The 26,831-nt window shown below is 37.8% G+C and overlaps 1 long non-coding RNA gene across 3 annotated transcripts in view; it reads right to left on the minus strand.

Annotated features, from left to right (window-relative positions):
• LOC148224617 (uncharacterized) overlaps positions 1–24,427 on the minus strand; it is a 111,815-nt gene extending 87,388 nt beyond the window's left edge. For 2 of the 3 annotated variants that reach the window (XR_015800020.1, XR_015800019.1), the window contains exon 1: positions 24,232–24,427. This is a non-coding gene — a long non-coding RNA (uncharacterized LOC148224617). The remainder of the gene's footprint in view (positions 1–24,231) is intronic. The other variant, XR_015800022.1, reaches the window with a different exon arrangement.
• Between the last annotated feature and the right edge of the window lie 2,404 nt (positions 24,428–26,831).

Raw genomic sequence — 26,831 nt, forward strand, 5'->3', positions numbered from 1 at the left:
TCACTTCAAGATTTAAGATGGAAATTAATCCATATTTCCCACAGGAGTCATATACAGAGTTCTGCAGCACTTGAGCTCCTCTCAGCACCATACACAGAAGAGAGGGTTCAGTGAACCCTGACTTCGATGCAGTACAGCAATTCCATATTCCTCACTCTTCCCTAAGGAACCAAGGGGGCTCACTGTGACCCCTTCTGTGAGCCAGATTCACTAGCTGATTAGATCCTGCTCTGAAAGCATCCTATATCATTAATGAGAATACTGCAGAGTAATAATTAAGCATCTTTGCATGTTCAGATTGCAGAAACATGACAGGCTGTGCTGAGGGACCTGCTCTATGGGAAAGTAACTGCAGTCCTTAGGCCAAACAGAGTCTGTTTCACAGCCACAGAACTGACTGGAAGAATGAGAGACAGAAAATTTACTCTTTTTCGGTTATGCATTACTATTTCCAGACCTGAAAATTGCACTAAAAAAAAAAAAAAAAGAGTGTTAGTACATGACCAAACACTTCTTTTCCATTAAAATCACAGTTAGTCCTGTATCTAGGCTGCATATTTGAAAGTTGACAGTACTTTATCCTTAAAAAGGAAGGATTTAGAACAGGTGCACCACTGTGGTCTTTAGAATGTTATTATGGAAATGAATAATGCCATTCAGAAGGTTAGCCATCTGCCTTCTGAATATCTGTTACTGCTGCTGCAGCAAAGTGAAGGTGGAACACAGGGTTATTTCTGTAGTGGATTTAACAGAAAGCTTGTGCATTTTATGGAGAAAAGTATGCTCTATTTTCAGTCTGCTTTTAGGAAGTATGGGTAGAGCATGTGTTTTGTAAATATTGTAAAAATGACTATAATGTGATGAATTTCACTTGGGTAGTTTGCATCCTGTTTTACTGAGACTTAGCAGAACATTTTGTGCAAGGTGAAAGCTAAAGTCAGTATTTTTGTGATGTAGAATAGTTTTACTGAAATGGGACTATTTGCAAAATATAAACCAATAGAAGGGGAGTAGTAAGATCTCAAATGCTAACTACAGAGAGCATGCTTCTAGAGAATCAGCTGTGACATGATGCTAAAAAATTAGCATCTGAGACTCAAGGCAAGTGTCATCTGACAAGAAGGGAAACGTGAGAGGGCAAGCTAACTTGAAAAAGCAGCAGAATCTGTGAGCTGAAATCAGCATTTACAGGGGTGCTGTTATACCAGATTTATTAACAAGCTTTTGAAAATGACAGAAATACCACCTTTTAATGCTGTGAATAACAAGTAAATCTGTCTTTACAGGGACAAAACATTTTCATTATGGCACAGAAAATGAAACCTTCCTAGAAACTGACAGGAAACAAGGAAAACTAAATAACTGCTTAGAGACATGCAGGAGGAAAATAAATTTTGACAAGGTCAGGACAGAATTCATAGCGTGCTGTAAACATCACAACAAAAACTGCAGATGCACTGCTGGCTACCAGGGATCCAGCAATCACAGCTGCCCTAAACACATATTTACAGCACTAAAACTTCTAGAAGTATTTAGTGAGTGACAATGAGGGTCCAGAAACAGAATGGAGTTAAGCACTGGAGCGATGGTAGAGGAAACAAGCCCACTGTGAGTGTAGGACACAGAAATCAGACACACAAAGCAATTTGCCTTGCTCAGCTGGAGCAGAAACACTTCAGGGGAGAAAACAGTGAAATTCTTTCTAGGGGGCTGCTGATGTGCTCTGCCAGTCTGACCAGAGATCAGCTCCCCACAAGGAGGGCTCCGTGGTGCACAGATGAGGCAATCAGGAGCAGGGGTACATCACTTGAACTATCAGAGCCCCAATTACTATCAGAAATACCAAATATGCTCTGGGCACAGCTCCCCCTGTGACTGTGAAAGCAGAAGGACAGATCTTTTCTCTGCCGTGGCCTCCCTGGGTGTATCTGAATGCACTCCCTACACAGGCACAGGCTTTATCTGCTGCCACAAGGGAATCAATCAATGACAGCTGACCAGGACACGACAGGTGTGTCCTGGAGCTTCAGACAGGAAAAAAAAAGAAATTTCAGCTACAGGCCCAGAATGGGTGATCGTCACTGTATAAAGCAATGCATGGACTAGTTAACCAAAACACCATATTTTATATTCATGGAACAGCTCAATTAGTTTTGATAAAAATGCAATAATCTGATCTTTCCTTGTTACAGAGCTTGAGGCTGGCCAACTTTAATATTCCTTTAGAACAGGCTTTTGGCTGCATAATTTCTTTTTTTTTGCAATTCTTTATTTCTATGGCAAATAAAAACGCCCCTGACCTCTAACTCACCACAGTGCTGAGGAACGATATCAATCATGATGAAAATTAGATATTGCACTAATAAATAATTATTTACCAGATAGGAAAACTACTTCTTGGCAGTCTAAAAGAGTTAGGCAAAGAAAGGAATCTATAGTGATGTGCATTTGAATTTCCCTTCACTCAGATCAGAAAAGACTACAACTAAGAATGCCTTAGAAATTTCACAGCCCATCAACATTCCTCTTGTGTACAAAACATTGGATTAAAATTAAGGATTAGGAACACACTATTTAATTAGGAATTAAAAGTTGCAGATCCATTACTAAGATTCACAAATCCTGTCCCTTAGCAGTATTTCCTTTCTGTAGTTCCAGGCCGGGAGGCAAGATATTTTGAGGCTTAGGGTGAACAATGCTTGTGTGGGGCTTCTAAACCACAGGAGATTAAATATTACAGCAGAAATGTCTCACTGGAGGGAAAACAACTCCATCCACATTAACTGGGAAAACATTTGGGCTGACTTGGGCAGCATGATAAGTCCCACGTGTGAGTAGTGACTGAGCTGCTTCTTGGGCTTCACTACAAAAGTCACACCATTTATAGGAAAGCTAATCAACAACTGTCTGAATGCAACACTTTTTTTTTGTGCATCATGGCAACTCATTTCCTTATTTTTTTCTTTCTCCCACTCCACTCTGAAAAAAAAAAAAAGAAAAAAAAATTCTCTTGATTCTGGTATGCAAATAGTATTCTTTTTCCGTGCCCACAGGTCCTACTTGCATAACTTCTGTCTCCTAGAAAATTCAGTCAGTTTAAACCTTAGCTCATTTTCTCAGTTAATTTGCACGATACAAATTGGTCATGATTACCTTGCACAGGAATTATTCATAGATTTACTGGAAACATGCCCATAATTGTCATGCTGTGTACAGAAATATAATGGGTGAAAACAGAAGAACAAATAGAACAGTTAAATAAAATCTTGACTACATCAAATCTAGAGTAGATAGACATGTGAGATTAAACCTAGGATGGAATTTACCAGGGCAAATATCCAGTTTGTGCCACCTGCTTGGATTCCCTCTTCAGTCACTCTTGAATATTAACACTAATACTAATATTAATAAATATTAGTACTAATACTTTAGTTCATTGTAACACAGATATTTAGAGGAGACCAATGTGAACAATATTTTAAAAGTGTCTTTGCACAAATCATGTAAGTAGAATTTTCTTATGTTGTTATTATTATCATCATTATTAGTAGTATTAACTATCAGTAGATCAGTTGCCCAGTTTCTTGAAAGAAAGGAATGGTGAACCTGGCAAAATTGTTTGAACTGAGAGGTAATGATGGCCTCTGACTGTCTTTGGTGAGGGAAACCATTGGAATGCAAACACTTTAGTGGTGATCAGATAAGGAACATGCTGACTTATATAAAAGAGAGAACTTGATAAGGAATTGAGGTTTATAAATGAAAGGCTAGAAGATTCAAAAGGAAGGCAGGTTGGAAAATCACAGGAAAAAAAATTAAAATTAATGAAAGGGAGCAAAAAGGATAGGGGGAATGGTAAACCTTACCTCATACCCTTAAGTTCTTTTGAAGATGTTAATTTAGTGAATTTTGCCAATGTTTGTTGTCCTGTCTCTCATCTGTGGTCATGCCAAAGAGTGTTTGTAGTGAAACCATTATCACCTTTATGTCCTGAATCCTAAATCATGGTCCAACATAAAAAATCTATCAGAGTTTGACCAATAGAAATACACCCTTGTGTCCATGGAGGATCAATGCATACTGTTAGGATAGTAACTATACTGCCATGAAACTGAACAGTCGCTTTAAAGTTTATTTGTATCCCAAAAGTGGGATTATAATTTTTGGAAGCAACTCATGACCATACTCCAGGATCAGTCTGACCATCATTAATAAAAATGCTGCATCATAGGTTTTATACATATACATGGAGGACTTTGCAAGTATTTGTCTGATGGATCATATTTCATCATTTCATTGTAAGTATTTTTTCAATTCCAGTCAAATGTCTGGAAATGCAAACAAATGCAAATGTCTGCATGTGAGATAATATCCATATTTATGATAAAATCTGCTTTTGTTTTTCAAATATTTTTATTTCCACAGAAATTGTTAGTGGAGGCTGTATTGGGTTTATGTGGCAATGTTTTGGCTGCTGGAGTAGCTTCTGTGAGAAGGCACCAGCAGCTGCCCCCATTCCTGAAAGAGCCAGGTTCACTCAGCTCCAAGTCAAGCCTGCCACCAGCCAAAGTTGAGGCCAGCAGTGACATTGGTAGCACCAGTGTGATGACAAATTAAAGAGAGGGTAAGGGATGCTCCTGGCAGGAGCAGTGGCCCATGGAGAAGCAGGGCTTCTGGCAGGAGCTGCTCCATGTGGGGGCTCCACGCTGGGACAGCCTGCTCCTGAAGGGCTGCTCATGGAAAGAACCCACACTGGAGATGTTCTGGAAGAACTGCAGCCTGTGACAAGGACTCATGCTGGACAAGCTCATTAGGAATGGATTCCTGGGAGAGACACCCCATGCTGGAGGAGGAGAGTGTGAGGAGGAAAGAGCAGCAGAGATTGAGAGCTACAGACTGACTGTGTCACTCAATTCCCCATCCCCCTGCACCACTCAGGAGTTAAGGGTGAAGCTGAACCTGGGAAGAGGGAAGGGAGGGCAGAAGGTGTTTTGTTCTCTCATCCTAATCTTTTACACATGGCTGGCAGTACATTAAGTTATTTCCTCCAAGTCGAGTCCATTTGCCCATGACAGTAAGATGTAAGTAATCTCCTGTCCTTATCTCAAGTCAAGAGCTTTTCACTGCACATTGTCCCTGTGTCTAGTTGAGGGGAGGGAGTGATAGAATGTCTTAGTAAACACCTGGTGCCCAGCCAAGCTCAACCAACCACAGAGGATTTAGAGTATTATTCTGCACAGTACCACTGAAAAGTTTATTTTTTTCTTGGGGTATTCCAGAATAACTGACTATCATTTTAGAGTAGTTATCTGAATTTCTGTCAGAAATGGGTTTTGAATCTCAGAAGAGTAGAGAGTCTTTTTTTCTTCCTTTCTACAAGAGAAATTAAAACACAGGAAATTAATTATTCTTAGATTTAAAAAATGAAAGAAATCCCAGCCCAGTTTCTTCACTCCATAAGAAAATAGCACTGTCTACAGTTTCTTGCAAAGCTCAACATTTTGGCTGTTTGGTTATTAGCATTTAAGTGAGTGTTATTTTTATTTCTCTTAAAAGATCTGAAAGGTAAAGGCCCAGTCCTAAGTTTCTAAAACACTTTAAGTTATGGGCTGGGTCTGTCTTGTTGATTGTGCTTGGATATACTGTACTAAGGCCTTTCACTTTCTGGTTTTCCCCTCCTGGTGAAATACAAGCCCCCTTCAGCTGAATCAGCACAGCTCTCTCTGTGGCACTTTCTGCACAGCAGCTTGTCACTTACTCATTTTAGAGTATTATCTAGTGTGTGATAAACTCACTGGGAAAAAAAAGCAAGGTCTGGGAAAAAAACGGTGCTCAGAAATCTTTTAAACGAGGTTTGCCACCGGGGAAACTGTGACATGAAATTCCACCCTGGGATCTCCTGCTCACCCTCAGTCACCACCCACCACGAGGGCAATTGGCCCCAGGCTTCACTGGTGAGCAGAGTGTGTGTCAAAGCAAAGGCACAGAAATCTTCTGTGCAGGTCTTTGCTAAGTGACCCCAAAAGGCACACATTTCAAAGCTGCTGTCAAATTTCTGTCGCATGGAGCTGCGTATTTACCTACAGTTACCTGTATCTAAATGTAATTTGCTTTATGAATCCCTCTCCATAGAGAACTAGATAGTGTAGGAAAGCAACAGTGCTAGGAAAGACAAACATATACGTTGTTGCATACCCATGCTTGTTTTAAAATTAGTCAATTTTTTCTGCTTCATTACACATACTTTGCTTATCAGATAATTATTCAGCTGTCTGAATGCAGTCATTCTTGTTATTAACACAGTTTAAATTGGAATTAACCTTGTTACAGCCTATAGTCTTTTATAAAGAATGATCTTCATGTCTGTAGACTAATTGCACTGAGAAAGTTCACTGCAAAGACATAATTAATAGTCCATAATGTTTGGGAAGGTGACATTTCCCACTTTCTTTGAACTCTCAGTTTGGTATTTGAAAGCCAGGATAAGGTACTGAATCCAGGATATTTAATCTGGAGTGGTGTCTAGTCGATAGTTAACTGAAACTGCTTCCTTTCCCCTAAGAGCAATAAACCAGAAAGGACTAATTACCCCTTTTTATAGGTGCAATTTGAACTTAAAACTCTAGAGAGAGCACAAGTAGTAAACCACCATTATAGTCGATTTTGCCATCTGCACCTTAAAAATGGGGCTGTGGAACCAGCAAAAGAATACACACTGCACTGAGAGTCCCTGCACAAATTTAGGGTTTGTTGTACAGAAAATTTTCAGCAGATAGTGATAATTCAGGAGTATTTTCTGAATCCCTGTAAAATCACTTTATTTAAATTAATGCATATTCCATTTAATCCATCGTTAGTACTTAATTGAAGCTCACTCATCTAAAGATGATGCATTAATATTTTTGTGAATTTAATGAACCTCTCTGTATTAGTACATTTTTTTGCTTTAGCCTATGTGAAGAAAGAGACCTTAGGTTATTGCTCCAGCAAGAATGGCAACCATCACACTTCTAAGCCTAGAACTTATTCCAGTACGTTTGTTTTCTTATGGTGCTTAATTTTTTTTTTCCTTGTACAGGAAGGATCTGCTGCTATCAATATAATTCCTCAAGCTTAATACTTTTTATTACTTCTGGTTAACTGCTAAGTTGCAAAGTCCTGTATGTTTCATTTTCTTCGTAGGTGCTTACACAAATGAGAAATGATACATTTGAGCCTGATTTCTTAAATATGTGTTTTGGTAGTCTGTAGTTTTCAGAAAAAAAAAAAACGAGTTTTGTAATTGGCAGCTGAAGGATTGTCCACTTTTGCCATATTACCAGTCTTTCTAACCTTTTGCTGCAGATTTTCAAGTCTTGAACTCTGCATTCATTATGTCCAAAATTTTGAACTCTCATTCATGGATTTTGCTGTGCTTTGAACTGTTAATGTTACCAAGCCACCTCGTTTGGTGAATTGTAAAAATTTCCTGAATTGGTGCACTCTTCCAGTGCACGTGGTATGATCGTGGCCTTTTGGCTGTATAGACATTCACTTGAATAGTCTTGTGTCTAGAATAACTTTCTGTCCTGCATAAAAAAAAAATCAAAATCTTATTTTTTGGACAGTATTTTCCCCAAGTTTGTTTGTTTTTCAGTTATTTTCTCTTCTTCCATGCTTTCCTGAAATAAGTGGACAGTCCAGAATTATATCAAAAGAGAAAAGTCAGAGTTTGTCACCATTTTTCCTGACATAACCTTTTGCTTTTGGGTGTGGTTTGGGGGGGTTTACTTAGCAAAGGATCATTGAAGTTTCAGGGGAAAATGTATGAGCAATAGTTGCAATATTTCAGAGGATCAAAAAAATCTACAGCTTTCAAGGAACTCAGCTTTTCTTTCTCTGAAAGTATGTGGATGACACTATTTTGTTCTATTAATTGACTATCAAGACTGAGAAATGCTGGACTGTGTGGTTTTTTCTTAGATATGACTTGAAATGAAATTAAGTTTCAGAGGGGTTTTAGCTTCACTTGATAGCAGCCTGGAAATTGAAAGATGGGCTCTTGTTTTTTGAGACACAAGCAAAATGTTCAAAGTAATTTTGCCAAAGAGGCAAAGAATAATATGAATTTATTACTAGCACAGGGTAAACTTTGGACAAGACAAAGTGCAACTTGATTTTGAGCCATTTCTGCAAAGTATTTGGGAGAGGACTTACTAGTACTTCATGAAGTTATATATTTGCATATGTATCTGTTGCTGTCCATAAAGTTGGTTCAGCCATTAATGTCCTTAATTCACATTGAAAAAAAGTTTCTATAAGAATGTATAGGGTAGTCTTAGGTGATTAAAAAACAATATTTGACAATTTTCAATTTACTAAAATCCTTCTACCACACATATGCAAGAATTAATCTCCTTTTTTTGAAAAGATATCTCAGTCTTCCTGACCATTTAAACCTGAGTAGAGCTTGAAACCTATTTTGCACTGCTTAAGTCACTAGACCAGTCAGCTTAAGTACACAGTGTCTTACCACTCCATGTAGTAACCCAAGTGTACAAAAGCATATGAAGGTTCTCTTAAAAATGAAAGAATAAAAGGTATTTCATAAATTTGCAAAGTACTTGAGGAACTTATTTCAAATACTATTTTGTGAGAATAACACCTTTAGATTTCTTTCTTTCACTCACTGTAATTGCTTTCTATAATTGCTTAGTTAAACTAAATAGACACAAAAGTAGAATATATGACATTTTGTTTACAAAAAAAAAAAATCCTTCAATCATTGTTTGTGACTTTTCAGTGATGTATAAGTTCAGGCAAAGTCTGATTGGCCCTGACTGCCATATTGAAATTTGTTACAGAACAAGTCTAAAAATAAGTTTGTGAACATTAAAGGTGATAATAACAAGAATCTCTGCAAAGTTGTATGAATTGTTTGAGATTGGATTATGTAGAAATCCCTTTAGTTAATGAGATAAAGACAATGCTTTTTAAATTCATTTGAAATAAATCAAAATGTGAAATCTGGAATAACTTTATATTTTATCTGGAGAGTGTATGAAAAATTGTCAGAAATCTTTTTTTATAGGGGATTTTCAAAAGACACCACAGATCTTCCCAAACCAGAAGGCAAAAGCTTTGTAAAGCCAGAAAGAAAATAAACAACCAAGGAAAATGTAACTCCTTAAATCAGTATTTTTCATCAGATTTTGGCAGAGCTGGGGACAATAAATGACAGACAGCAGAAATCGTGGCACTGGATCTAGCATATTGAAGATGATAAATTTTCCAGGCCCAGCAATGTTCTTTCCCTCTTTTCTGTTGCATCCCCAGACTTTCCAGTTTATTCCTAATATCCACCCTGGGACAAAGCTGTTTTGTTGATTTCCATTGCCTCAGAGCACTCTGCCTGTCAGTCCTGTCCACCACAAGCTGTAGTTGCAATGTGAGGATGTGTCAAGAGACAGGCAAAGGAAATTGAGAAGCTGGATAAAGAAAGGGATGATTAGTCAGAAACTTTAGCCTGACCTATGACTTTCTCCTCCCACACACGCACAATTTTTATAGAGAGAGATTCTCTATGCATAAATTCCATGACGCACAGAAGGAGGTTGAGAAGCCTGCTTGGTTGTAATACTTCACTTTTCTGAATATTTATCTTGAGGGTTTGGATCTGCAAGAGCAAGAGTGAATTGAAATTGCAGCCGTCTCAGCTGGAGGTTGGATTTGTTGTGTGTGAGAACGCAAGATTCCCCTCCAGTCAAACACACAGAGGCAGTGGCACAGCCCCAAGTTGCATAATGTTCTCTGTGGTGCCTCTCATTTGGCCAACCACCACTGAGCTGGCTCAGCAGGAAGGCTTTGCCTCTGCAAATTCATCTCCCGTGGCCAGGGACAGGGGAAATGCAATGATCCTTCATAAGAGCTATTTTTGAGAACCGTCTGCTTTGGCCTGACAGAGGTTGAGGAGGTACCTGGCTCATCTAAGATGTTTGTTGTGGTGGCAGAGGGAGGGTGCTGGGGCTGCTGTCGTAGGGAAAACTCTCACAATTTCTCCACTGACACAGGAATCGACTGAATTATCTGGAGATTAAGAGATCAGCTGACAGAGCAGAAAATAAAATATGTACTTTAAATTTTTTGGTGCCTAATGAGAGAGGAGATTGTCTCCCTTTGCTTTATGCTGGTGTGGCCTCACCTAGAGTCGTGTGTACAGTTTTGGGCACCATTTAAGAAAGATATAAAGATATTAGGGACTGTCCCAAGGAAGGCCATGAGGATGGTGAAGGGTCAGAAGGGGAAGCTGTATGAAAGCACTTGATCTGTCCAGCCTGGAGGAGATTGAGGGGAGACTTCAGTGCAGTTACAACCTCCTCGTGAGGGGAAGAGAAGGGGCAGGAACTGATCTCTTTAATCCCTTGATCAGTGTCAGGACCCAAGAAAATGGCCTGGAGCTGTGTCAGGGGAGGTTTAGGTTGGATATCAGGAAAAGGCTTTTTACCCAGAGAGTGGCTGGGCACTGGGAAAGGCTCCCCAGGACAGTGGTCACAGCACCAAACCTGACAGAGCTCAAGAAGAATTTGGCCAATGCTCTCAGGAACATGGTGGGATTCTTGTGGTTGTCCCTTGGAAAGCAAGGAGTTGGACTTTGATGATCCTTGTGGTCCCTTCCAACTCAGGATATTTTATGGTTTTATGATTCTAATATGGTAGGAGCTGTAACTGGGCTTTTTCCCCAGCTGATGCAGGGTCTCTGATTCATAATAAGAGGAAAGGCAATGTTGCAGGATTTTTTGTGCTAGAAACTAAGACAGACTCTCTGACTTAGGCACAGTCAAGCCCTTCAGCCAAAGGCAGCACCTCAGGAAAAGTCTGTGTAAAGAAAAGCAAGACCTGCCTGGCAGTGAAGGGTGAGAACAGCATGAGAGACAGGAGCCCAAGCAGGGATCCCCTGCAGCCCCTGGAAAGACCATGGTGCAGCAGAAGAAATGAGTGAGAAGGAGCAGGACTGGCCACAACCCCATTCCTGCAGTGTAGGGACTGTGTGTAACCCGTGGTGATAGCCAGGTGAGAAGAGACCTGCTTGGGGTGAGGCTCACCCAGGTGTTTTCCATCTTATTTTCCTCCCTGGCTTGTTGAGATGGAGGAGACAGGGGCTGGGTGGGCTTCTGGCAGGCAGCAAGGTCAACCCATCACAAGGTAAAACACCATTCTCACTTTATCTGGGATGAAACCCGTGTTTCACAGAGGTGAGCATAACCTTTCTAGTCAAGAGCCACATGCAGAGTCTGTAGCTTGTTGTTAATATTAATTTCTGTACTGGAAATCTGTGTTATGTTGTTTTTTTATCTGAAAGTTTGCATTGTTGTAGCAGGTATCTGTTTTTTGGTTTAAAATTTAAAATGTAATCCAGAACAAAGATAATCTCTTCCCAAAACACAATAAATACATATACATGAACTCAGGCATACATAAGATAAAATAAAAAGATCATAAATCACACCAAAATGTAGCAGAAATATAAGCAAAAAGTACAGATAGAATATGTCCTATGTTTTTCTTCAAAGAATATCTTATGCAGGTAATAAGAACAACCTACAGATACTTGAGACAACCTAGTGGCCATCAGAAGATAAATTATTTGATTGTTTAATCATATCATTACATATCTATATTAAATTAAGGGATATAATTCTGTACACAGTACTTTTCCTTGTGGTTGCACAGTAGCTTACATCATGCTCAAGAATTTTCATGCTGTACAAGAAAAACTGTGTCCATGGTGTTACAGGAAATTTCTGTAAGATTTTGAGTAACATGATAAAAGATTTATTTTCCATAATAATGCTCAAGTGCATACAGTGCAATAGAATAGTAGCTGTATTATTTCTTATTTTTTGTCTGGTGGTGGAAGCATTGCTGCAGTTTTAAAGGTGTGAGAATTTTCATATCCTAGAAACAGGACATCTGGGTTTTGGGAGGGATGTTTTTGGTCAGTAACTGCCATTTTTCTGTAAACTAAATTAATTAACAGCCTTAACTGTAACAATCCAGAAATATTAAATTACACTCATATATATCAAAATGGTTGCAAGAGGTTTCCTTTTATTTCACTCCACTGAAAAACCGTCTCTTTGTTTACACAGCATTAGAACTGAGGCTCAATCTTTAAGGTAATTATTTCATTACACACTCTTTTCAGGACATATGTATCTTTATAGCTATACCCATATGCCCAAAGATTTTGCTCGGATTCAGTTTTCTGTGTCTTGACACAGCATTTTATGGTATTGCATTTTGAATTGGTTATGTAATAGATTGTAGTATTTTGTACTGTTGAATAGTTATGTTTTGAATAATCATGTTTTTATTCGGAAAATGTAATCCATTTATATTTTCCATTTTACTTCTGCAACCTTCACATGATTGCTAGGATCATATATATGGGAAGCAGTTACAACTTCTAAGAGTTTAGTAAGTTGGGATTTTAATGTGTTAAAAAATACAGATGAAGGCAGAAGTCTAAGATTCCTCAAGAATGAATAAGACTTTAAAGTCTCAGAAAGATTAAGATAAAAATATTGGTAAGAATAAAATAAATAAATCTGCTTTTGTAGTGCAGCTGTACTGAGAGGCTTAAAGGGATATATATTTCTGAATGGATAACTGAGGTCTGTGTTTCAGAATTAGTGACTGTTGGTTTCCTTCTAGGCTGTCACAGCTGATCATAGCCTCAGTCACATCTTCCTTTTTTAGGAAGAGTGTAAAAGATGAAGATGGAAGAGTTGCACTTGGCTTTCTTAGAGAAAATTAAAATGTTTGCAGACCAGGATACTCTTTATGTGGAAAGAAGACCGTGTGACACAAAATTGAGCAGTGAGACAATGGTTTGAATTTCCCCCATCTTCTTTTCTTTTTAAATCTATTACAGGAGAAAGTTTGCAGGGATATGAAAAGGAGAGTCTGTAAGTGGAAAGAGGTTGTTGAAGCCAGGTAGTAAACAGTAACTAGAGGGAAGACAAAAACAGCTCAGCAGCTTGTTTACTTGTGTATTAACAGTGACACTTCAAAGCCAGGACTAAAAACCCCTCCTGAATGGGAATGCTTCCCACTTCCCACAATTATGTAACAGGCTCCTACATCTGGAGGGTTCCTGGAATATGCACTGCATTTACTGTCCCGGGACTCTTTAACACATGTAAACTCCTTAGACAAGGATATTGTCGACAGCTATACAAACAGAAAGAAAGCATCAGGAGAAATAAAGAGCAGTATCCAAGGTGTCAGATGCCTGCTGAGCCAGGAAATCTATTGGCTAGTGATAATAATACCAGGAAGCAGGTCACCAACTATGCTATAAAGAGATGCACAAGGAGGCAGGGAAGCATCAATAAACCCCAAAAGTCCTTTCCAAACTAATGTGAAGACACCTCCTATCCTGATCTTTAATTACCAGTTGAAATAGTAAAGGGGCAGGTTGAAAGAGGTCATGTTTCCATGCTTTGTAATTAGACGTTAGAGAGGGGAAAGCTCCCTCTTCCTAGGGCTTTTGTTGAGGAGAGAAGCTTCTGTTGATATTGCTAAATGGGTAGAGGTTATGGTTTGAGATTTTTTTTTTATTTTTATACACCCATTCTTAAGTGTAGTGGAATTAGATTTAGGTAGGGGCTCTGGAGCACAGAAACGGAGAGGAAAAAAAATCCTTCCCTCTATTGGTCTGCTTGCAGATATTTGCCATATTTCAGGATGATGCTGGGGCCCAGTCCTGCAGAGAGATTTAACTTCTCCCTCCATTGTTTTATCTGATGAACTTCCACAGCTGACAGTGAAAGGCAGATGGGGAATCTTGTCCATCACTTCAATACTGTTTAAATTCCAAAATAGAGGCAAGCCATTCCCCCCACCTGAACTCTGCCCCAGGGCTCTGCTGATTCTTCAGTGAGGGCATTGCCAGTCTAAACAGGAGACTAATTATCCTGGACTGTGTGTTCATTTGGAATAGATGTTTTGGTACTGCAGACCCCAGTGTAAATATCAGTCGAGTATCTCAGTACTCACCATCTGTCTTCCAGGGCTGCACTGGTTGACATTGTTCCCATTCAGGCACATACCTGAAGTTCACAGCCAGGTAAATATGTGTTTAATGTGTGCTGGAGAAAGTCACTGTAATGAGGATTCTCAAAGGTACTGCAACAGCACCGGGTAGGAACTTCTGGATGTACAGTCCCTTTGCAGTTTCGTTAGCATAATTGGAACTGGAACTTACTTTAGTGCTACTCCAATTTGGATTGATTGTATAATTGGATGATAATGGTAATGCTTAGCACTTTAGCAGTACTTTACATGGTCAGAAAGCTGTGCAAACATTAACTAAATAATCTTCCCAGTGCCCCAGTGAGATAGTAATTAGAGTTGGAAAAGGCCCATTACTACATCATAAAAATCCCACTCTCTTGCCAGGGCAACATACATTCACCCAGCAGAGGACATAGAAGACACTAAACTACTGCTACGTTCAATCTCTGCTCCCCTTGTGACATTATTTCAATCTGGGACTTCCCTGAGACTGTAAAGGGACTTCACAAAGTTTTCAAATAGCGTAGGAACTTGCAGTGCTCCTTTCTGATGAAGGTAAAACAGGTTTTTACTGTCCTTCTCCTGGCCTATTTCTCAATGTCAGGAGAGAGAAGAGTATTAGGTTCTCCTCAAAAGGAATAGAGAAAAGGATGAAACTGTTTAAAGATGAGTTCACAGTTTCTTGCTTAGAATAAAAAGAGACAAGAAAGACTCCCACCTCTCCAAAATCATCCCTAATACTAGCTAGCTGCCAACAGTTCAACACTGATGGTATAAAAGTGAGACATTTCATCAGTAACTACATAAAATCTCTTTCCATTACCAGTTGCCTTGATAGAAGCACCACTCAATGTTTATATCCTGCATTTCATCAGGTTTCCAAGGTTGCAAAGCTCTTTGAATGTAAAATACCTGCTCAAAATACAATAATCAGTGCAACAATAACCTTCACCACTATCAATCTTTGTATTTTTAATGTTATTTTGACCAATTGTTTCCCTTGACAGTTCCTATACTTTGACTGTAATAGTGACAAAACAATTATATCCTCTGAATAAGCCCTAAAATTGTAGCCATGAAATAACTTTCAGAGTGTTCAAGGCCATTTTATTTCATTTGCATGAATATTCATGCATGTATATCCATGGAAAGTGAAGTCTCAGGGAGCACACGTGCCCTGGTTCTGATGCTTGTGGCATCAGCAATCAGTCTGTTCAGCGAGGTGAGCCACAGAAAACAGAAGAAGGGTTGTTAGTCTGGGGCAGACCACTTCCCTGCCACAGTTTGTTTCCTTTACACCTAAGCAGAAGAGAGACTTCATACAAGCTTTGGCAAATTTTTCTTAAATGAATGCTAATTCCGTAATAATTTCTGAATTTCTTTTTAATATTAAGAGGTTTAGATGATTTAATTTAAATCTCGGTCCATAGGGATTTCTTGATGTCTTTTTTTTCTTTTTTTTTCTTTTTTTTTGTTCTTTGGTCCTATAAAAAACGATGCTTTTAAGTCTAAATGTAGTACACAGTAGATAATTTTTTTCCTTGAGTTTTCTACTTTAAGAGTATTAGTTTTTGACCAATATTAGCAACTCTCAAACTCCAGGCAGCCAGATATAGAGCTTGGATAAATACAGCTCTTGGTTCTTAATTTTCCACAAAGACCAGACTGGAAGGTGAGAGAAGTAGAAGCCAGAAAATTGCAGATACTTACCTGAAATATTGTTGTGCTGGTAAACATAAAAGCCTTAAGTACTTCTTAGTTTCTTTGGCTTATAATTTTCAAGTAATATTCATTATAGAACCAACAGAAATCATTATCTGTGAGTGGAATATAACTCTTGTAAACAGAAGGGTTGGGGTTTTTTTTCAATTATCAGAGTTTTGCTTTGGTTTTGTTATCAATCTGACACGTTACTTCCAATCTACTTTGCTGTAACAATGGAAATATGTGAGCTATTAAGAACCACAGGGAAAACACCTACTTGAGTCACACAACTGTAGCTTCTCTCTTAGCATGAAGTTCGTTTTCCCAAACACATTTGAGACCAAGAGTTTATTTCTATCCATCAAATTTTATTGAACTAATAATAACTGCAACTACCCATTTTCCATTTTAGTAGCTGTCTTGGTGTCCTAATTATTTCTGAGTAGCTTTGAATAGGGTCCAGTCACATCCATGGCATAATGGTAGTTATTTTTCCTTTTTAGTATTAATTAGTAATTTTAGAGATCATATATTATTTTTAAAAAGGGGAAATATAAGTGACTTGTTTGGTTAACTGAGTGCCCGCTTATAAACATTTCCTTGCTTGTATAAACATTGCAAAGATATTGAAAAAAAAGATCTATTTACTTCAAAGTACACCAGTGGCAAGAAAATATGAGTTTTATTCCTTTTAATATATCTATCTTTCATTCAGCTACAGATAAACCTAATTTGAGGTAGTGTTAGATTGAAAAGACCATTTATATACCATTTTTGTATTTTTGCCCTGATTTTAGGCAGCACATTTTTCAAGTACTAAACAAAATGTCTCGAAGCCTTGACTAAAGTTAGAACACCACTGTGAAAAGTGCTAGCCAAATAGAGCAAGATAAGTGGCATGGTTTGAAGAGCTTAAAAATTTCAGTATTTTTAACTTTGATTTCTTAAAATACACTAGCAAAATAAAAGGCCCATGGAGAAATTAAGAAACATTTTAAATTAATTTTAAGATAATTTGCTATCTGGTCTTGCTTATTTTAGAAAGCACACTTTGGAACTTTTTTTGCACCTCAGTAAAAACCTATAAAATAACAAACCTGGAAATGGAGTCATGAGAACTTTGGATCAGATTCATGGCTACAGCGTGTGAGAACTGGCAACTGAGTGGAATAACAAAATGAGGTGATGTCTTAATTCCCCAAGCTGTTCACTGATAAACCCTTGAGTAAAAGTCTGAGTGCAGCATTTCAGGGTGAACCTTTGCCAATTTCGATGCCTCCTTTCTTCAGTGTATCAGAGGCACGTGAGGATAGAAATCTCCTTCTTCAACTGCTCTAGTAGACATGAAAAGTAGAGAGAAGATGGAATGGGATGGGCCATGACAATATTTTTGTATGGGAGTAGGAAATTGTATTTTTTTATTGTGAGTTTTGAGATAGCTAATTTGATAATGATAATATGCAGGACAAACTTGGTACTGCACGTCAAAGGCAAAGGTTTTCTGTGGGAATGAATTTATACATCAGTGATGCAAGAAATTAATAACTTGAATTTTTTTATAGAGTAGAATAAAATAAACATTGTTGGAATTGGACCTTGATTCAGTAGCTGACAAAGGCTACTATGTTTTATAAAAGCACAAAATGGTGATGCCATGGTCATTCCTTCTCGTTCTGAACTTAAAATTATCCTGTGAACTAGGCTGGTCTTATTCAAAACATTTTTTAAAAAATAATTATTTACATTTGTTTGGATATTTTCCGTACATATAATATGTTTATAATACCTAATAATGAATGAATTTAACTGAAGCTGAATTCTGTGCTGCCTGTTATCAAATTATATTTAATGTGAGGTACATCTATGTAATCTGCAATAAGAGAAAGACTAAGGATCTTGGTTCCTGATTTCAGAAAAATTAAAATACTGAAAATTTTTCCCTTTATTTCCCCCTTTACTGATTTTCATACTTCAGAGGGTTCCATTCCGTTAATTTCTCTGACTTGTTGATTGAATGGGAATGGATACAAATTTGAGTGGGTCTGTGAAGGTATTTTAGGCAAATATCACAACTGCAAGAGATAATTTAAAGGATATTCATTTCAAAGGATCCATGGAAACCACTCTAGTGGCAGATCTTTTTCTAGGCATAAGAAAAAGATTAAATCTGAGCATACCACATCTGATGGGCTGACTACTTGTAAATGTTTTTATTTTCACCTGTACTTGAGGACATATATTGGGAGGCAAAATTTCTGAATCCCCATTGTCACAGTTGTAAAAGTGTTGGCCTCAGAGGGCTGTATAATAACTGAATATCCTATGAAGTGACTCTTATGTGTAAACCTTGACTGGGAAATCAGGATACCTGTGCAAGACATCAGAAATCTGACAATCAGAACTGTTTCCTTCTCCCCTGAACATGAGTCTTTGAACCCAGGTCCGTTGTTTAAACTTTCCTCCTCTGTACTGTGCAGCCTCGTGTTGCAGCACTGACAAAAATTAAACCAAGTGTGGGCCCATTAGTGAAAAGGGTTGCAGTTCTCTGACAGCAGAAGCATCTTTAAAGAAAAAATGTTCTGGATAAGGCTTGAGAAATTGCTGTTTATTCTTGGAGGATTCAGTTCTCTCCTATAGGAGTAAATTAATGAGAATCTATCTTCAGTCTCATTAAAATGTCTCTTTGGGTTGTGATCTGAACTTGAGAAATAAATGAGGAGAAACAAGGAATGACTGAAGACACAGTGACTTTCCAAAATCTTTCTTGTAGCTAAGGAAAAGGTTTTATTGGTTCATCTGGACAACTGCTCTGTCTGCTGTTCGTTTGTTTTTTTTTTTTAAAGTTATCCAAAAGATGTCTTTTCTTCCTAAAAACAACTCTGGAAGTGATAGCCTCTAATGAGGTTTCTCTGCTTGCACAGAGCACAGGATCGAACCTGGTGTGATGTAGCCTGTGTTGTGGCTTAAAAGATGAAAAAAATAATGATTCCATTAAAAAGAAAAAAAAATGTTTAATAGCTTTATGTTTTATATCAGTTAAATTGGAATGACAAGGGCGATGTTTGTTTCTTACTGTAACCTCTGGTTTCTAAATCTTTAATCCTTCTCAGCTGAGTTCACACTAAAAAATGCTGGTTTTAATTGAAAGTTCCCATTCCCTCAGTCTCCTGGGTTATGCCAAAGGCATGAGAGCTGATAATGCTCCTGCATGGCAAATACACAATAGCTGCAGCTATGATCCTGTCACGGCGTGTAGGATGTGGTGCTGCAGATAAAGTAGTTCAGTATAATGTTTTCTTCACTGTGTCTCAAAAGTTACACTTGAAATCACTTCTGATAAATGATTATGCTTTAGAAAAACAAACAGTAAAAAAGGCATGTAGAATAGGAAGTGACCTGAACTGAAATTGCATTGCAAAGATGTCAGAATGCTGTAGCAGCTCAGTGATAAGTTATTTCCTGCCAGTATTTATACATTCATCTTTTTTACTTCTAAATAGAACTTCTAAAAGCTTTTTACTCTCTGACCTCCAGCTGTCAGTAGTAACCAGCAACAGTATTTCATTTTATCTATTTTTTTTTTTATTAGAGCAATAATTGTGCAAACATATGTAGATTAAATGAGGGATTGGACATACTAAACAGCTTTTCTGAATTCCATTTTGGACACCGCTTAAGATAAATTCAGAGAAAGCTCCACAGGGGTTTGAGCCTTTCCTATGGCTTGGCAAATATATTTTCTGTTCACTCCTGACAACTAAATGCTTCAGTAAAATTCACACTTGGTTCTGTGGGGGGTGGAGAAAATATTTTACATGAGTTTATGCAAGGGTGATTGGAACTAGCAGCAAAGTCACTGCTGATATCACACATGCACAGATGTTTTAAGAAAAAAAATACCTTGAAGCAAGCACATAATTTTAGCAATTGATGTAGTGGCAAATACTGAATGCAAGATAATATTTTAAAGTATGGTTTTATAAAACCTTGCATTGACACATAATAAATCTGTGGTGGTGAGATTGTAAACAAGATTATTGCCCACACAATGCACAAACATGCTTTTATGCATTTCCCAGCATTCATCTGTTGCTTGTTAGATTATTATCTTTTTTTAACCCTAATGATCCCCCAGCCATTATCCTCTCTGAGTATCCTAAATTACAGGCAACAAATGAGCCCTGGGAATCATAGCCTGTTCCCCATGCCCCTGTTGGTGCATTTGTGCAACTCTGACCCTAACTTGTGGATTTGAAGGGCTGAGCCTCTGGCACAGAATCCTGACTTTTCCCTTTTCAAGCTGAAAAGCACTTGCAAAAAGTGGCCATCTGGCTTTGGCATAACAGATTGAGACATTCCCTGCTCAACTAAAAGACGGTTGCCAGGTCTGACTCAGCTGTGCCACGTCATAAAAGGTCTCAGGAGTGAGCAAAAACTATATTAGAAAATTTCAAAGCTGAGATTTGGCTTCTGTTGACTTAAATCCCTACCACAGGATTGTTTGGCTATTCTGTAAGAGAATGAAAAATAAAGCTCAAATAAAATAGACACCACCACTGACCAAACACTTCAACAACAACAAAAAAAAACAACAAAAAAAAAACAACAACAAAAAAAAAACCCTATATAATTTATGTTTCTAAATCTTTTCTTGTGTCTTTGTCATATGCACATCATGGATTTAATGGGAAAGTCGATATGGGAAAATTGGTCCTTGACGTACTTTTTTTGGACAAAAGATTGATAATGATTTTGCTTTCCACAAATGCTGGAATCAGCTGTCACAACAAATGGTGTACTTTTGAACTCAACCTACTTTTAAATCTTCAGTTTGAGGGATGAGATGATGAAAATATTTCCAAATATTAAGAAAAAAAAGGAAGGTTTACTAATTTAATTCAAATTAAATTGAAGAATGATTGCAGATGAAACTTCCCCTGACAATCTCTTTTTTAGTTCTTCCTTTTGGCTCCTCTTTTTACAGTGGAATGAAAAGGCATCCCTATTTTAAATATGTGATAGATGCCTGGAAATACAAAACTGATTGAGACTCAAAAGCTTTCCTTATTCATTTTTTTTTCCAGCTAAATTCCAACCTTTCAAGTCAACAAAGGGAATTAACCTAATACTGACTACTCTGTGTATTCTTACTGTGGTCTTGATAGACCTAATTTAGCACTGACAGCACTAAAAGAATTCCCCATTTAGCTTGTTCTCCCACTCTCCTGATAACTCATTAGCAAGCCCTGGCTTTGCTTAATGCCTGCAACACAAAGAGTAAACTGGTTTGCATAAATCATTGCTACCTTCAAGGGACAAAATATTTTGGCATGCTCTGAGTTTATATTTCCTCGAGTTTCTGTTCAATGTATTTAGAGACCAATTTTGCTGCTTCCCCTCAGGCAGATCCTGTTCCAGTTTGGTGTAGTAAACACTGAATTTATGTGAAAGGAAGACCATGGCACTAAGCAAAGTGTTTAAATATAGTCTGTCATGAAATAGAATTGCACCCGTGGGATTCAACAGTGACTGGAGCAGCCTGCTCACTGATTAACGTAATAAACAGTAATGATGGCAACATCTCCAAATGGGACACCTTGCATTTCCTTCTGGATGTCATCAGCTACTTAGAAAATGCCTACATTCCCTACTTCAATGTACAGATCTTTCTAATTTATGAAGTTAAATCAGTCTTGACTACCACAGGTTGATACTACTACATATTATGACAGAGGATGCATATAAAGCCCAACTGAAATTCTAGGGAATTCAAGAAAAATATAATTAATCAAAAGAAAAAGAAATTTCAAAATGTCTCACCATCCTTGAGCAGACAATTTAGCTCAAGTTGAATCTGCAGACATATTTTGGTGCATCATAAATTCTTTACACTAAGTACTTTTTTTAAAAAATAATATTAAATTTGGTGGTTTTTTTCATTAATTTGCTTTCTTTGGTAAAATTTCACTAAGTGAAGTTGAAAGCAAAGTGAATTTCTGTCCTCTAATTTTCCTCATTTTGCCTCGTTTTTATTTTGTTATCAATCTTTCAAAATGTGATTTCTCCTTTCTTCTTTTTCTTTTTTTTTTTTTTTTTTTTTTCGGTTGGTTGTTTTTTTGTTTGTTTGTTTTGGGGGTTTTTTGAGGTTTTTTTTGGGTTTTTTTTTGTTTTTTTTTTTGTTTTTTTTTTTTTTTTTTTTTTGTTATTTTTTGTTGTTTTTAACATTGCTAGTCATTCTGCTGTATTTGGATTAAGTTCTGCCTTTTAATAATCCTTTATATTTAACTTGTCCTCTTTCTGACAACTTTTTTTATTTTTAGCTTAGATGTCTCTGACATGTGACTATGCCTGTCTATTGTAAGCCTCAAGTAGTTGCTCACACACTTAGGTAAAATATTTACCCAAAATTTATACACCAGTATCTCTTATGCCATCTTAATATGCTTAGATTTTAATTCAGTGCAAGGCAATATAAACTGTAAACCTATTTATAATTTATAGATGTCAGAGGCTTCCATTTTGTCTATATCACCCAAATTACTTTCTGACAGAAAAATGCATGTGGAAGGACTTTGTGTGGTGATATGGGATTTCCAGCTATCTGATAGTTGCTGTGCAGTTCATCTTGACATCCCTCTGAGGTTTTTGGTTGTGTCTGCAATATGTAGGCTCCCATGCAGTACTGAACATGTGGAGCATGCCTGGAAACAATGGATTTATAATGAATGATCTCCACAGAGTGTGCCTGCATTTTCCTGTCTGAAATTTAAAGAAAACGTAACAATAGCTGTCAGTTGAATAGATTGTTTTATATTCTGTTGATGTAATTTTGGTTTCATTCTTAGTTATGTGCCTCAGTTCATCTCCAGTCTATTCTATGATATTCCTGGTGAGGATCCTATGATGTAGGGAGGCTGTGAGATCCTGGAATGGTTTGGGTTACAAAGGGACATTGAAGATCAAGTTCCAAACCCCTGTCATGGGCAGTGACACCTTCCAGTAGACCAGGTTGCTCAGAGCTCCATCCAACCTGGTCTTGAACACTTCCAGGAATGGGGCTTCCACAATTTCCTCAGGCCACCTGTGCCAGGGCCTCACCACTCTCACAGGAAAATATTTCCTTCCTGACCTCTGATCTAACCCTACTCTCTGTAAATTTGTTCTCATTCCTCCTTGTTCTGTCACTCCAGTTTCTGATGAAAAGTCTCTCTCTGGCTTCCTTGTAGGCATCCATGGGAGAGAATGTTGCCCAGCAAAGTTTGGATCAGTGAAAAGTCTCATTGAGATATTTGCAATCATTATATTTAAATGGTATCAGCACTTCATAAAAGCTCAGGAACTGAGGAAACAAACTTGAAAGAGAAGAGCCTTGAGCGATGTGTTATAAAAGCTTGCATATAAATACCTCCTGTGATCAAATATACTGAGGTTCATGCAGCACTACAAAGGCAGCACTACTGTTGTAAATGAAAGTAGTAAAGCACTCATAGGATCCCGTGGGAAAAGAAATGAAAATGGACTATGCTTTCAGCAGGAAAAGCCTTAGTCAGGAACAGAGTCTAGAGAAATGCCACAGGCAAGCAAGTTATATGTCCTCCCAAGAAATATGACTGTCCACCAGGGCTGGTAAATTCCTCCACTTGCAGCTTCACAGTCTGAGTCGAATGCTGCAGATTTGGGGAGCTGCACAGCCTTTGTCTTGCTGCTATGAATGTTAGTTTTGTTCTTGGGTATTTTATCTCAAGGTTGAAGGGAGTGGAAGTACATTAGCAGGTAGTGAGTGGAGTTATTTCTATAAAAATAAATAAAGGAAAAAATCTAAGTAACTTCAAGGCCAATAAAAATAAAGAATAAGCTATGCTGCCCCATTAGATGCCTTTTTTTTGTTAGCTAAATATCAAATTTATGCTTTACTGTTTCTAGTTGGTTTTGCTTCCTCCCAGTCCATCAAGAAATCTGCTGACAAAAGGAAAGACATTTTTCTTTCTTCCCCACACGTATAGTATAAACCTTAAAGGGAGCATAAAGAAACTTCCAAATAATTCCTTAACAGTACCTTATACAACATTAAAACAGTAACACGTTAATTTCCCTTATGACTAATGTGAAGCCTTTGCCTGTCTCCTACCCCAAAAATTACCAGCTTGTTAGGAAAATAACTCGAGATTTATGGCTCAAATGCCTGTTGTTTCATTCTCCTGGGCACCAGCCTGCACAAGGAAAGCTGTATTGATCACTACAGTGATCTATCCCTCTTTTTGAATAGACAACAACTCGAACTCAAGCAGACAAATTTCTCCCAGCCATCAAAAGGAAACTTCTTAAATTGAAACTCAGCTTTGTAAAAGACTGTAAGTAGCCTGAATATCTGAAATGGAGAATATAAAAGAAAGCCCCTGCTTGGTAAGGGAAGTTAGAGAAATGAAAGGGAAAACAGCATTATCCCCAAAGGGAACCAAAAATACTCACCTTTTCTTCCCTCTCTTTTTGTTTCAGCCACACAGCATATATCCAAAATGTCCAGAACTGAGAGTATTCACAGAGACCTGCCTGCAAGAAGAAATCAGTGAGTGCTCTTGGCACACTGTGTGTAGAGGAGCTCACCCTGCAACAGCTGAGAGTGGCTGAAAGACTTTCAGGCTTTAGACCATGGCAATGCACCAGCTCAACTACTCAGAGGCTGAAACCATAAGACCTTGGTGTCCACTAGGGCAGATTAGGTAAGAAATGTTTACTTTTTTAAGATTTCTGTAATGCTGTATTTTTATAGGCAACTTCTTACAGAACAGATTATTGTTATTTCAGAGTAATTGCCTGTCACTTTCTTTTTGAAAGCAATCAGAAGAGGAAGGGCTGAGAGATTTGGGATTGTTCAGTTGGGAAAAGAGAAGGCTTTGGGATGACTTAATTGTGACCTTCTGGTACTTGAAGGGAGCCCACAAGAAAGACAGAGAGAGACTATTTACAAGGGTCTGAAGTGACAGGACAAGGTGGAATGGTTCAAAATGAAAGAGAGTAAGTTTAGATCAGAATATTGGGAAGAAATTCTTCCCTGTGAAGATGGTGAGGCACTGGGACAGGCTTCCTTGAGAAGCTGTGGATGCACCATCTCTGAAAGTGTTTCAGGCCACACTGGATGGGGCTCTGAGCAGCCTGGTCCATCCCCATGGCAGAAGGGATGAAATGAGTTAATTTTTAAGGTCCCTCCCAGCCCAGCCCATTCTATGATTCTAAGAAACCTCCTCTAGCTGATCTTACCTGCTGCAGAACAGCTACTCCATGAAGCTGTAGGGAAAGGTTGCTCCAGAAAGGAGAGAGGGAAATTAATAGGACAAAAAGGCTTTTTTATAAAATAAAAGGTTTTATATTTTAGAAATTCAGAAGGGACTTGAAAGAGCTTGTTTAAACTTCCCCTCAGCTGCAGTTCACACACACCTATTTTGCACCATGCAGAGCATCATGGGGACTCTTAAAATGCAGGACCCAAAGTTCTCACAAATAAATGAATACAAAGACATGGAATCTGTTTACCTTATAGGCTAGAACAGCTTTGAATGAAAGAATTTCTGCTGAGAAAGTTTGAAAAATTTTACATTATCTTTTGTTCTGTTATGTATAAATCAGATTACGCTCTAGCAATATTTTAAAATATTTTTAAAAATATTTCTCTCAAATTACTCAAAAAATTACTTCTTTCAAATGCAATAAAAGCTGTGCTGTCCCACTCTCACTGTTTCCCATATGCCAAACAAAAGGTAATGCACTTTTTTCAGACGTTTCCCTTAATCAGCAAAAAGCTTGGAATAAAAGGTCTCTCTGATTATTAGCCTTAAATCTTAATCTCCTTAACTTGTCAGGTCCCTGCCAGCACTTTTGAATGTTTAAATATAGACTAATAGACAGAAGACATGCCCAGCCACTGCAATCATGTAACTATTAGAAGAGTAAATATCTTAAGAGCTCAAGCTGAAGTGAACCCCAAGAGATATGAGTTTTAAATTCAAAAGAATGCAGTTTTCAATTTAGGTGAAAACAAGGTGGATTATGAATGGTTTGTCACTACCACCTCAGTGTTTATTTTGCTGAAGATTTGTAGAGGTAATTAAATGATGACTTCCAAGTAGTGCTAAGTATCCATGGAAATAAATAGAGCCTGTCTTTATAGACATAGAGATGAAATGAAGGTATTTGTGGAGTGAGAATTTGTGTGCATTTATTAATTTGGCTTGTAGTACGGTGGGAATATCTGTCTTAATTTAAAATATTTGTTTATTTGCAAGTCCTGTGTTTTCATTTTTGTTTCCCTAGTGGGAATAAATCAGACTTTCAGGTTTTTAAAAAAACCCACAAAACTTCAATGGATCTTTTGCATTGCACACTGTCTTCATGAGATACTTTGGGCAGATTTTAGTCCTGAAATAGTTTTATACTGAAATTACCAAGGTATTTGTAAATTTTAGACTGAGCTCTGCAAAATTATCTTTGACTCTGAAGCCCACAAGTTTTTAGTACATTATTCTGTCAGGATAACTCTCCTGTAATTGAAAGATAGTGACTCTTTCCTCTGTTGTTCAATGTTTTTCTACCCTCCAGTCCTCTTCCCTATGCTTTGACCATCATAGTAATAGGCACAGTCCTTGGATAGTTGCATGCTCAGTATGAAGGTATAGCATAGGAATTTTACTTAGACTGGATTGTCAACATTAAAGTTGATTTTTCCTTAAAATGTTGTTCCAGTCTTAACTGGATAAAGTTGGGTTTGCTCAGAAAGCAGGGCAAATTTCCACTTTCTCCTAAAACCACAACAAATAGAATTACAACAACAAAAGCCAAAAACCCTGTAAGAAGTGATAACTTATGTTCAGACCCGAATTCTATGCCTATTTTGTGTCACTGTTAGTGCCTCCAATTGTGTATGGAGTACTCCTGAGGGAAAATCCATTCTCCTCCTCAAATTAGAAAAGGAAGAAAAACTGAGCAGCTGGTTTATTTTTCTGGTTCCCATCTGAACATAAAGCTTCCCAGGCTTGTTTGAGACCATTTAGATATGATTGCTGTCCTGCTTTCTT

Source organism: Sturnus vulgaris, chromosome 2, assembly GCF_052056855.1.
Source record: "Sturnus vulgaris isolate bStuVul1 chromosome 2, bStuVul1.hap1, whole genome shotgun sequence".
Lineage (NCBI taxonomy): Eukaryota > Metazoa > Chordata > Aves > Passeriformes > Sturnidae > Sturnus > Sturnus vulgaris.